We start from the raw sequence: 12927 nt of genomic DNA on the forward strand, positions 1-12927 counted from the left end.
AGGGTTTCTGGGCCATATGGTAAGTGTATGTTTAGTTTTAAAAATTTTTCCCATTTCCCAGACTGGCTATATTATCTTGCATTCCCACCAAAAAATGAATGACAGTTCTAATAGATCTGCATTTTTGTCAACACATGGTGTTGTCAATTTTTTTAGTCATTATAATGTGTGTATGGGTAATTTGCTGTGAATATAGTTAGCTATTCCTTAATGGCTAATGATATTTAACTGTTTTTTTCATGTGCTTATTTGTCATCTTTATATCTATTTTGGAGAGATGCTTGTTCCAATATTTCTCTTGTTTTAAAAATAGGTTGTTTGTTTACTTGTTGTTCAGGTTCTTAGAGTTCTTTATATATTTAGCACACATGTGATTTACAAATATTTCTCTAAGTCTGTGGCTTGATTTTCCTTCTATTTTACAAAGCAAGTTTTTTTCTATTTTGATGGTTCTGATTGGTTGCTTTATAGAAAGTTTTAAAATTGGATGAAATATTTTATTCATTTTCAAAATTATTTTGGTTGTTTTAGTTCTTTGATTTTTTTCATATAAATTTGAAACCAGCATTACCATAAAAAGAATACTCTATTGAATTGACAATGAAATTAAGATTCTTAGGTCATTTTGGGGAAAAATTAACATCTCAATGTGGATGTTAGTCCATGGATATTGGATGTCTCTCTACTTATTTACATATTACTTTATTTCTTTCATTATTTTGTAATTTTTATCATATAAATTCTGCATACATTTTTAGATTTGTGATTATGTAATTTTGTGGTTATTATAATTGTGTTTTTTAAAATTTAATTTCTGGTTGTTGATTCTTGTCTATAAAAATATGACTGATTTCTTTTAGGTTTAAATTATATCCTGTGACCGTGATAAACATTTTTGTAGTTCCAGGAGTTTTATTTTTGTAGATTTCTTGAAAATTTCTTACATAAACTATCATGTTATATGTGCACAGGCAGAGAAAGCCTTCTTTCCAATACCAGGATTTTGGTAACAATCTACCAAGAGATCAGATAAAAATGCCCAGTCATGTAATACAAAACTAGATATTCTGGTCCCTTTCTTTTTTTTTTTTATTTCTAACTTTCTGATGTAAACACCTTGTAGGTTATATGCATGCTTTCCCTCTTCTATCCCCAGTCATAAGGACTTTGGTATAAATAGTTTCCTAATGAAATAGTCTGTAACAAGATTATTTTTGGTGACTTGGTTCTTTTGAAATGTTCACTGCTGTAAAATCAAAATCAACTTTTTAAAATATCCTCAAGGATTTACAACTTCATGAACCCCTTCAGCAACCCCTTGAATAAGTTATTCCATATAGCTGCTTGGGGGTAAATGTTGTCCCTTTTTAGTGCTTATAATGATAAAATAAAGCCAGACAGCCTTGTGGTTCCGAGGCCTCCTCAGGGTCTTCTGATAATGAAATAGGGAGCATCAGTCCCAGTAAAAAGAGGCCACAGAACCTGAGAGGAAGAGGGTTGACATTTCTGCCCCCCTCAAAAGGAACCAAACCACAGTGTCTTCCAGACATTGAGTTTCCATCATTTGTTTATCGGAAAAAAGGTCCTCCCACCACTGGCTGATCTGTCAAGGATTTTTCAAACAGCTTAGCCCACACAAATGACAGGCTGAAGTTAACCATGCTGCTCTAATTGAGGACTGTCAAAAATAGCAATATGCAGGAGGTGCAGGACATGGGTGTTTTGCACGTCAGAGATGCTGGCTCTCGTATGATGCACTCAATCTTCTGTGGGTCCACAGTTGTCCTAGAGAATAAGAAGAAAGGTTAGGGAAATATTCCTCTTGGACTGTCTTAGCTCACATGCAGTATGTCATGAATGTGGCAACAAACAGGAAGCAACATGAATGTTCAGAACCAAAAATAAGGTCCAGGCTCCACCACCAGAAGTCTTGAAGACAAGACTAAAGGAGTCTTTTAATTAGGACTGAGCCATAATAAACCTATGGAACCAGAACAGGATGTTCCCTGGCAGGCAGTATACCACCCAACAGCAGTTTCAGTAGCTAAAAAGTCATACCATTTGAATGAAAAGGAAAAAAACAATACACCAACATAAATTTACTACATCCCTAGGGGTGGGTTCTTTTCTAAGTTTCTTTTCTAATAATGCATATATATGAATGAATTCTACCAAATCCAATCTCTTTGCCTCTCAGTCACCAGTTCCACTCTAAGGCAGCTTCCAAAGAGTGCTGGCAGCTTTTGTAAGGAATCATGTTTACTATTTTCTTCATTAATAAAACCAACATTTGGCCACATTCTAAATTTTTGATAACCTACAGTCATTTTGTCTTAAAATTTAAAGTAACTTCTATTGATTTCCCTGTAATAAAACAACATACAAATATTGTAGAAAAAACAGAAATGCAAAAATTATAGAAGAAATTTTCATTAACACTTTGGCGTATATCCCCAATACCATAATTTCTCAACGTTGCTCTTACCATAACCTTTTGGGCTGGGCTGTTCTCTGCTGTGGAGAACTGCCCTGTGCATTGTAGAGTGTGTATTTAGCAGGGTCTCTGGTCCCTACCCACTAAGTACCAGTAACAACTCCACCTTTCCTCCCCACTCCTGTTGAGGCAAACCAAAATGACTCCAGACGGTGCCAAATATCTCCTGGGGCTGGGAGCAAATAACTCTCAGAACCACTACCTGTATCATTCCAGGTTCAGTAAGAGTTTGTTTATTGAATTCTGCTTCTCATTCTTTTTTCCCTCTAGAACTCCAGATGAGACTTACAAATAAATACAAGGAATTGGGGCAACCAGCATGTAATTTATCAGCTTTGTTAATCTCAAATTGAGGCAACTGGGGCTTAGGGTAAGCCTGGCTGGTTTCACGCACCTTAGGCAATCTGAGAAGCTGGAACCAGGAAGGAGACATGGTTGAACCTGTCTTTGGCAGGAAAAGAGACCATGGCCTTGGGGAAGTTGTTCTAAGAGGCCAGGAGAGGAGGAGATTCTGTTTCAGGTTTAGGAATGGAATTATTCTCATCTACTTGGATGCCAGCATTGCCAATTAAGATGGGTACTCTGTCTAGGCCAGAGGGCCAGCTTCAAAAGTGGTCACCTCTTTGGTACCCTTCAGAGAGTCAAGGATTTGGAAAAAGATCCCGTTTCACAAATGAAGGGAGGAATGTGGGGAACAGGTCAAGAGGGGCTCCCCGATATAGAGTTTTTTTCTATGAATATATAAATACACGTAGGTATTTTATGTCAGTAACAACTCCCTAATCCCATAGATGTAGCATAATATACATATTTTACAGTCTTTTCAGTATGACTTTGCACATACTCTAACCCTTTTTCAGTTATCATATCAATACTCCTCACATTAAATTATTTAAAACATAATTTCAAATGGTGGTGTACTGCTTGTTTGTGCCTAATGTATGTAGCCGATTCATTCACTTTTATGAACACATGTGAACATCTAAGTGGTAAAGACTTCAGGGCATCCTGGATTATTGTCTAATGGCAAATTATTAGAAACAAAATGATTAGTTCAAATGGTGTGTATTGAAATTCCCTTCTAGAAAGAGGCCCTGAAGTATATGTAGAAGGAGGAACGAAGACAACGCTGGCATCAACAATGAGTGGCTTGAACAGATGTATTTTTCTGACTTTATTCTGAAGTTCAGATGACTGTTGAAGTCAGAGCCTCCCAGTTTCAAAAGATTCTGTGCTGATGTGAGTTTTACCATGCTGACAACTCTGAGGTCCCCAGTCAGACTGGCCTCTTTCATCCTTGGGTAGACCTGATAACTCCTGGCACACCCTGTGTGGATTGCCACTCACACAGTGCTGTGGACAGAGCTTCCGCCACCTTCTGGACTTGGCCTCACTGATAAGGTTGGAGGTGTGTTCACCAGCCCTGCATTCTCCCTTCATTTGTGAAACAGGATCTTTTTCCAAATTCTCCTAGGAAAGGTATGGTGCAAAAAAATCTTCAGGCTCTGTAAAGTTGATTCCTGAGTCTTCCAGTCACGAGTTGTGGGTGTCAGTGGTCACTTGAGTGCCTTTGCATCTTTACCAAGAATCCAAAGGTTAACATTTTCATTTTTTTTTGCATTTCCAGCCTGAGAACCTCTTGAGAAAGAGCTTCTTCTGGGATATACCTACACAATCCCTTCAACCCAAGAACTTCATAGAAAATTAGGTTTTCACTGGGGTAGATTTTAAACACCAATACCAGTTAAATACTATTGGGAAATCAGATGCTCACTGTGTTCCAGAAGAATTTGTTTCTTTTTTTTCTTTTTCCTTCATCCCTTTTCTTCCCAACTTAAACATGACCCCAAAAAGCACCGTCTAAGTCATGAAGCAGGAGACAGCCAGATGGCCAAGGTTAATATTTGTATTTGGAAGCCAGGCTTCTGTCAAATGGGCAGTAGCTCCCGAGCTGCCTCCAAGGTTTCTTGTAGCCAGTGTGTTGTCCAAACAATCATGTTCTTTGGTTTTTATGATTTGGGAGGGAGCTGAGTGTTTTCATGGGAAGAGACTAACTGGGTGTGAAGAAGCTATGACAGTAGTGGGGGTCAGTCCCTTGGGTCCTTCTCAAAATCACAGCTACACCCTCCAACCTCAGGCCAAGTTAGGAAAGCCCACTGAGTTTGGGAAAGCCATAGAACTGGTGGGGTTGGCTCAGCTAACAAACCCCCAGTGTTCTACTCACTCTGAACCCCGTGCCAGGGTCCATTCTCCAGAGACACTGCCGACTCTGTTCTTTGAGGCACCAGCCTTGCATCACTCAACTGGAAAAATGTGCTAGATCTCCCTCCCTCTAGCAAAATGAATCCCTGCCAGACAGCAGGGCCAGAGCCATGGCTTTGAACACAGGCAACGTGTTCAACTCTCTCTTTCCCTGGCACCTTGTGGAGGTTGGGGATGCTTAGCCTTGCTGGTGGATGGATGGAGAAGCTGTAGTGTTAGCCCTCTGACAGCACCTTGTAAGCCAACTCTGTGAGCTTGCTGCTGGGATGTGGCCCTTCCTGGACACTGGTGGACTCCAGTACCTGAAGCCTTATGGGTCAAGAAGCACAACTGATGTGGAGAAAAATATCAGCCAACAAAATTCCCTATGTTCTGATTACTGCTATAAAATTAATATGCATGCAAATAAGGATTAAAGAGGAGTAAAAATATTTGAATAGGAGTGGATGGATTGGGAATGATTATTTTGAATTATAGTTTCTTTAATCTCCTGTAACATGGCTACATTGTTCTTATGATTTCTGTGTTAGTCAGCTTTTTCACCACTGTTAACTAAAGGACCCAAAGAAGTCTGGTTTTGTTCCTTGGGGCTTGGGGCTCAAGGTGAGGCAGAACATAATGGTGGGAGAGTGTGGTGGAGGGAAGCAGTTCACATCATGATCAGGATGCAGAGAAAGAGAGAAAAAAACTCTACTCCTCAGATACAAAATATGTACCCCATAGCCATGCCCCCAATTAAGCACTTCCTCCAGTCACAGCCCCCCCACCTCCAGTTACCACCCAGTTAATCCCTATCAGGGGATTAATTCCCTGATTGGGTTAAGACTCTCACAATCCAATCGTTTCTCCTCTGAACCTCTTTGCATTGTCTCACAGGTGTGCTTTTGGGGGACACCTCATGTCCAAACCATAACAATGATATAAAAAAAAAACAAGGAAAAAAAAACAACTCTAAAACTTCCAAGGTTCTAAGAGGTGTAATGTGCAGGTGAATATTTCTAGGCAACCAGCTTGGTGATTGTGTGTACGCTTGCTTGCTTGAGCTTGGGGAGGTGGGGGTATTGGGGGTGGGTGGGAACAGTTTAACTGGATGCTTACCTGTGTGGGCCCAATTTCCTTATGTTCTGAAGGTGAGTTCAACAGAATCCTCGAGGACTTAGGGCTTCTGCTTTACCTGAAGCCAAAGAAACCTTAGAGGCCACAGAGCTGATTTCTGGGCCTGCTACAGCCATTAATCATGTCACCTAGTTGAGTGAGCCCATGTGGAGAGAACATATGGTCTGCAGAGATAGAGGTCTGCAGTGTCTGGGCAAAGGGTATGGGGCCCGTCAGGAGTCCAAGGCCCTGAGGACAGGAGGCCCGCAAAGGGTGCTTGATAACTTGGCCTCAGGGGCCTTCTTCCCTCAAGTTTGGGAGAGACCTCATGGACTAACCTCACATTTTCTCTGCAGAAGTTTGATGTTATCAAGTATAGTCAGATTTTGGAGAGAATAAAGAGATCTTTCCAGAAACCCTCCCTCGAGTACAGATATCTTTATAGGCAGATCTTTCTGAAAAATTCTGAGAATCTTTGATTTTGGATTTCTTTTCTCAATGAAGATGAAAACTGGAATCTTCCCTCCAAACTTGCTGTTCCATTATATAGACCCACAGCACTTCCCTTTCCTTCCACTCCGTAAAGCTAACTAGCCCCTGTTACTGGCATCTCAAAAGTTTGAGACTAAATCTTGTGCTGAAGAAACACTTGGGCTTGGGATTTCAGTCTGGGCAGGTGTGTGTGTGTGTGTGTGTGTGTGTGTGTGTGTGTCTGTGTGTGTGTGTGTGTGTGTGTGTGTGAATATTACAGACAGTCTGTAACCTTGAGGTCATCCCCAAGATCTCTGCCCCCAAACCTGAAGGTCAAGACCTGGGTACTTCCTGGCTTCTATCGGTCACGCTTCTCAGTTCATAATGAGATTCCTTGTGATGTCACACAACCAAAAAGTCAATTGAATACCAGGAAGAGAATATTCTTAAAAACAAACAAAATTCACTCACTCACACCTCACACACACACACACACACACACACACACAAAAAAAAAAACAAAAAACAAAAAACACCAAAACCCCACGAAGAATCAGTCTGGGCTGGAGCAGTTGAGAAAAGAGTGGAGGCAGGACATCCTATCCACAAGTTGTGGGGCTACCAGTGATAGCATTCCTTGGAAGGGGGGTGGGTATTGATATGGAAGCCGGCAGGAACAAGGTAGTCTAGAAGGGACTAAAGGAGGGGCTTGTCTTGTCCTACTAGTGGGCCTTGGAAATGGGCTACCAGTTAGGCTTGGGAATCCTGCCAAGTTCTGGATTCTGCAGGGATGGACTCTATTTGCTGGAATTCCTACAGGCTGGTCAAAACCATCTGCTGGGAGACCCAGAGCAGATACTCTACAAATAGGAATCAGAGGTGAAAGAAAGGGGCATGGAGCTGGAAGGGGCTGGAAGTACAATAGCAAGAGGCCTGAACTGAACCCCACATTGTGAGACAAGTGAGGACAAGGAGGACATTCCTGAGGAAATCAGGAACCTCAATGCTTGACCCTGACTTGACTGTCCCCCCCGCCACAAATAATGGAACTGACCCAGCAGATGGAAATGAAAAGAAAGTAGATATATTTCTTTTGTTTGTCCTTTGGTCCAGGTATAGTTTAGGGAATCTCCTTGGCTTTTGAAGTTGGAAACTTTCACATGGGGGAGAACTGAACTCAGCATTGTCTCTGAAGCCAAAACAAGTCCCATTGGGCCATTTTTTTACACGAGCCAAATTGTGCTTCCCTAAGGCACTGTTGAGTCTCTGCTCTCCTGGAGAGTGGTGGGTAAGCTGGCCATGGCTTGTTTGGTGGAGACTCTGGCCTCACCATGGAGGCCTCTGGGCATATCTGATACTGGCCTCTTGCCGGACCTCATTTAATACCTGCATGTAGGCGGTGGGGATTGAACAAGGAATTGCTCATTTTATCCCACTCACTGAGGAATGCCACTGAGCAGGGCTCTGCCTGAGGTAAGAGAGGCCAATGAAGGAATGTTGCCCCCACTGGCCAGGACCCTTTTCTGACCTTCTATATCTGAGCCATGTTGCAATACTTCCCCAGGAGAAGGCTCTGTTCCCAGAGGCTCAGCCAGAAAAGTGTATGAGAACAAGTTTTTGCTCTTTTTCAGACAATCTTTCCTGCATCTCTGCCAGTCATATCCTCTATTTTCTCCTTGCCCCAGCCCTAGATGGGTTTTGGAAAGGGGCAGGAAGTGATCAGAGCTGGGTCACAGCCCACTGGTTAAGCCCCTAAGGAGGCACCCTGTTAAACCCTTCCTTGTCCTTGTCCACAGGGGACAATGTGCTTCCCACAAAGAGATGTCCCAAGTACCTTTACAACTTTTTGTCTTGTGTGAAATCTTGCCAGACACTGTCATTCATGGAACAGGAGTTACATAAATTCCTCAGTCTGGGCTTGTCTACCATTGACTGGTGAGGCGAGCTTACCCTGTCACCCTTAGAGCGCTGGGAACTATGGTCATGCCTCTGGCCTGTACCATGTTGGTGCAGCTAAGAAGGAAGATCATCTTATATAAAGGTGGCCTCTTGTGCTCCAAGGGCCCATCACAGTCTCTACTGTCTGTCTCCATCAGGTTCCAGGGCCTCTAATGCCTGGCCACACTCCCTCATAGCCCATCTTAGTGCACATGGTAAACAGAACGGAATCATTCTCTTCTATGAAAGAAACATCCTGGAAATAGCTAAAAGTCAAAAGAAACACAAAAACAAACAATCATGCAGATCTGTAGCATGCACACTGCTGAGAAAACAAACTTTGGGTTTTTGATATAGAAGACTTGGGAAGACCAGCCCACATGGGTGGCTTTGGAAAACTGACTGAGTATTGTGATTGATCACTAAAATGGCCGCACACATTCTTTTGGGCCTTGCATGTGACTTGGCAACTCCTCTCATGGAGAGGTGGAGTCGATTTCCTCACTTGTTCAACCTGAGCTGACCTTCAACTTTCTGTGATTAGTAGAATGTGGCACAAGTGAGCAGGTGCTGGCTCTGAGCCTGGGTCCCCAGGAGTGCTGCACTCACTTGTGACCAACAACTGCACAAGCCCAAGCTAGCTTGCTGGAGGATGACAGACCTGTGGCGAACACTCTCTTGTGTCCACTGACAGCCACCCAATCAGAAGACATGTGATTGCAGTCATCCAGAACAGCCAAGGTACCAGATGACCCTTCATTTAACCACAAACATACAGGAGACCATCTAGATGAGCAGCTCAGATACAAGAAACCATCCAATCCATCCAAGAATGTTGGAGGAAAAAAGTGAATCGTGGTTGTTTGGGGCCATTAAGTGTGGGTGTAGTTTGGGGGATTATATCTAAATCCATAGAATTACTCTGAGGATCATGCAAGATAAATCAGCAAAAAAAAAAAATGTAGTTGAATCCTGCCATAGAACTGGAAAAGAACACAGAGATCATAAAAATATGCAAAAAATAATATGTATATGAGCTTCCCTTTATCAAGCTTATGCTCTCTCTTATTCCTTAAGACTCTTAATCCTTGAAATATTTTAAGTATATATTACCACTATGTCACAGAAAGGAGACTGAAAGTCTTAAGAGATTAACTTGCCACGAATCTTACCTAGTAATGGTGTAGTTAGATATGAACTCATCTCTGTGTGATACTGAAGGCCATGTTCTTATTTACTGGGATAAAAAAAGGTTCATATATTTAAAATCTAGATTTGAGCCCTGTTCACCTAAATAGATAAAAGATATCAGAAAAGAAAAGATGAAAGTATCCTGTTTCTAGAGGACTAGGGAAAGTTTGCAGTCTTTTTCTCTAGTACTGTGATGACTGATGACGTGAGAGGAAGGGAGTCCTGTTGGTAGCACTATTATGAGCCCTGAGGCCACGAGGCTTAGTCAGGGTGACTTTCTTGGGAAATGACCTTCGTTTGATTTTAGTTAATAGCTCAGTGACTTTTTAAAGGAGAGTATCTGCTTTCTCATTCTCCAAGCTGTAGGTGTGTATTTGCTAAAACTCAATGGAGAAGATTCCGCTCATACTATGACTACAAGAGAGAAGTATTTATAGTCATGATATTTGAATTTAAACCCCAACCACTTGCTGGGCAACTTCAATCTCTTTGTGCTTCAGTTTTCTTACTTTCAAAGTGGTAATCAGAGTAATGAGATAATGAAAGCTGAGATGCCAGAAGGATTGTTGTTGTTGTTGTTATTATTATTATTTACAAGGGTCAAATAATTACCGAATTTTTATTAAAAAGTTTTCAGTTATACAAATAGACATGTATTTAACTTTCTTGAAAGGCCAAAAACCCTTGGAACAATGTACGCTGGTATGATAGGGGTTTTTGCTAGATGACTGGGTGTATCTGTTAAGAGTATTGCATATAACAGCAAACTCAATTAGAAGCGTTGAAATAAATTGGCATTATTTTCTCCATTGGAGGTAGGGGATTGCTGACATTGATTCAGTTGTACATGATGCCCCAGTGCCCACTCTGTCATATTGATCACGTTGGCTCTTGTTTTCATGCTTTGTGTCTCATGGTCTCATGATAGCTGCAGTTCTAATCAAGAAAGGAGGAAAAGAGAATCTAGAATTTTCCTAGAGATCTTTTTTCTCTTATTTAGGTCTCATCAAAAAGAAATGTGTCTTATATCTACCTAAACTGCTAGATAATATTTACCTTTTTCAGACAATAGTAGAGAGACTAAAGGGAAAAAAATATTTGGGAATGGGTTGGCTTAACTAACCATTTATGATCCTCTTATAGGAGAAATTTGATATCTAAGTTGTTTTTGTTTTTTCACTTTTTGCTTGCTTGTGGTTCCTGACACTTCTGTAATAGATATTTTGTGTTTTTGGAATAAGAAAAAAAAAACAGTAAGTCTGTTATTTCTAAAGAAATCAAACAAAATACTTCAAACTACTGTTTTTGTATTGAGCATGATCTATGCCCTGCTTGATTACACATGTGTGATGTCTGGCCATTGCGTCTCCTCTTATCTTCAAAACCAAGCAGAAGATTGATGTGCAACACTTATGAGAAGTTCACACACTGTCCCCTGTGATGTGCAGGGGAAGGAAAACCATGCCTTACTCAAGTTCTGTATTATACCCTATGCAGATCCCTAGTTCAATTGTCCATCTCTACAAAATACAATCACGTATAAAGAAAGAACAAAGCCCTGGTAAAAAGGAGAAAAGTTCAAAATGGGTAAGGGCCACATGTCGCAGTTTAGAGGAAACGTTATAATCAAAATTTCTGTCCTCTGAGTCTAGGAGAAAAATCACCAGCTGTTATTGACAAAGTGGCTGTTAAGTAAATAAAGAAGGTGGAAAAAAAAGGACAGTACCAGGAGATGTTGCAATCTGCAACATGTTCCAGATTAGCTGGTGTTGTCCTCACCACTGAGACCCGTTTTATGCAAGGGGTAAAAATGTGGCTTGATTTAAAGCTAATGATATCATGTGTCTAGTCACTGGAGATCAAAAGAAAGCTTTCCTGTAAAACATTGCTAAAGCAATGAGAGCGAAGGCTACACTCCTCTTGGGTGTGTTAAAGGGAAGAATTGCTCTGCAGCAGGCCGATAGGATGTGAGCCCCAGCATATTCTCTGGAGTGTAGCTGTGGCCATATGACCTCATCTTCACCCCCCCACACACCAGTCCCCAACACTGCAGATTTATCAGCTGTGTGTAATTCCCTTTAATATCTGATGACTTGATGGCCAATGACTCTTTTCTATTCCAAGGCCTTATGACTAGAGACTATAGGTACTTTGTTTTGTATTTTCTTACAAAGTAGTTATTGTAGATGTGTGTGTGTGTATGTGTACGTGCATGCATGTGTGTGTGTGCTGCTGCTGGTGGTGGGGAGTGTGGAAAAGTAATTAACTTTCACATTCTGTCTCCATAAAGTTAGATTTTTTACAGTCTCTTGTGATGACTAAGTATCATTTTTCTGAGACTAGAAATCAATACTTGGAAGGTAAGCTACATCTTCCTTGGATAACTTTGAGGAATGCTGAGGGTGCTGCAAATCCAAGCAAATCCAAGAAGGGAATGTCACACTCTTGGCAATGAGAAATTAATGTGGAGGAGGATAAAACATCCCTAGCATGAAACATCACTGAAAGAAATTTTCTAGCAACCTACTGTATTTGGGGGCTTGGAATGACTCACGGTAAGAATCATTATACCATGCAAGGACACATTCTTTCTTAAATACAATAGAAACCACTGGCCTTGCTCCACTCCCTTCTGCAAGTTCCACGTGTACCAAATTTCCACAGAATTCCTATTTATGCACATGACTGAGGTGCTGAAGACCTGTCAGAGCCACGCTCAAAGCTGAGCTGAAGCACTCACATTTCCTTTCCTTCTGGCCTCTGGTTACTGAAAACATTTGCTGAAAATTGCTGTCCCACTCAAGAACTGTCAAAGGTAATTGTGTTGCACAAAAGTTACCAAGAAGCATGAAATAATATGGTTACCACCTGGCGACCAAGTTAATAGAACCTGTCTGATGAGCCGCCAAGGCTGCCACATGTGAACTTGCCGGTTTCTGTCTGAAAACCCCGACAGCATAAATTGGTGAGGAAGATGTGGATCAGGGGCCTCTTAGTGGCAATTTATGATACAAATCCTTATGTAAAGGGCAGTTGTCAGGTCACCAAATCCAGTGAGGTCTATGGCTCTGGGAGGGGGGAGGTGGAGGTGGGGGCTAATATGCTTGGGGATGTGGACCTGTATGAAGCAAGGTCTGGACTCGGCTATTCTCACAGCTTGCAATGACCTTGGTGTCTAAGAAAATAAAAATCATTCACGGGGTGGCAGGGGCTTAGAGTATGTCTGTGTATCTCTCATCCCTCTGCCTCTGGCCAAAACTGTGCCCTTTCAGAGGAGCTGTAATCATTTTTTCCTTTTAAAACTCTCCTAAGAAGGAAATCCTCCTCATTCCTGGGAGGTGATGTTCAAAGTCTCATGTTCTCCTTGAGAGGATTTTGCTTCAACTTGAACTTAGAAGACCCTAAATAACCCTCCAAATACAGGTGCCTCTGCTCATATGGCTAAAAATCCACTAAGCCCTCTTGGATGCGTCTAG

This window comes from Ictidomys tridecemlineatus, chromosome 5 (assembly GCF_052094955.1).
Source record: "Ictidomys tridecemlineatus isolate mIctTri1 chromosome 5, mIctTri1.hap1, whole genome shotgun sequence".
Taxonomy (NCBI): Eukaryota; Metazoa; Chordata; class Mammalia; order Rodentia; family Sciuridae; genus Ictidomys; species Ictidomys tridecemlineatus.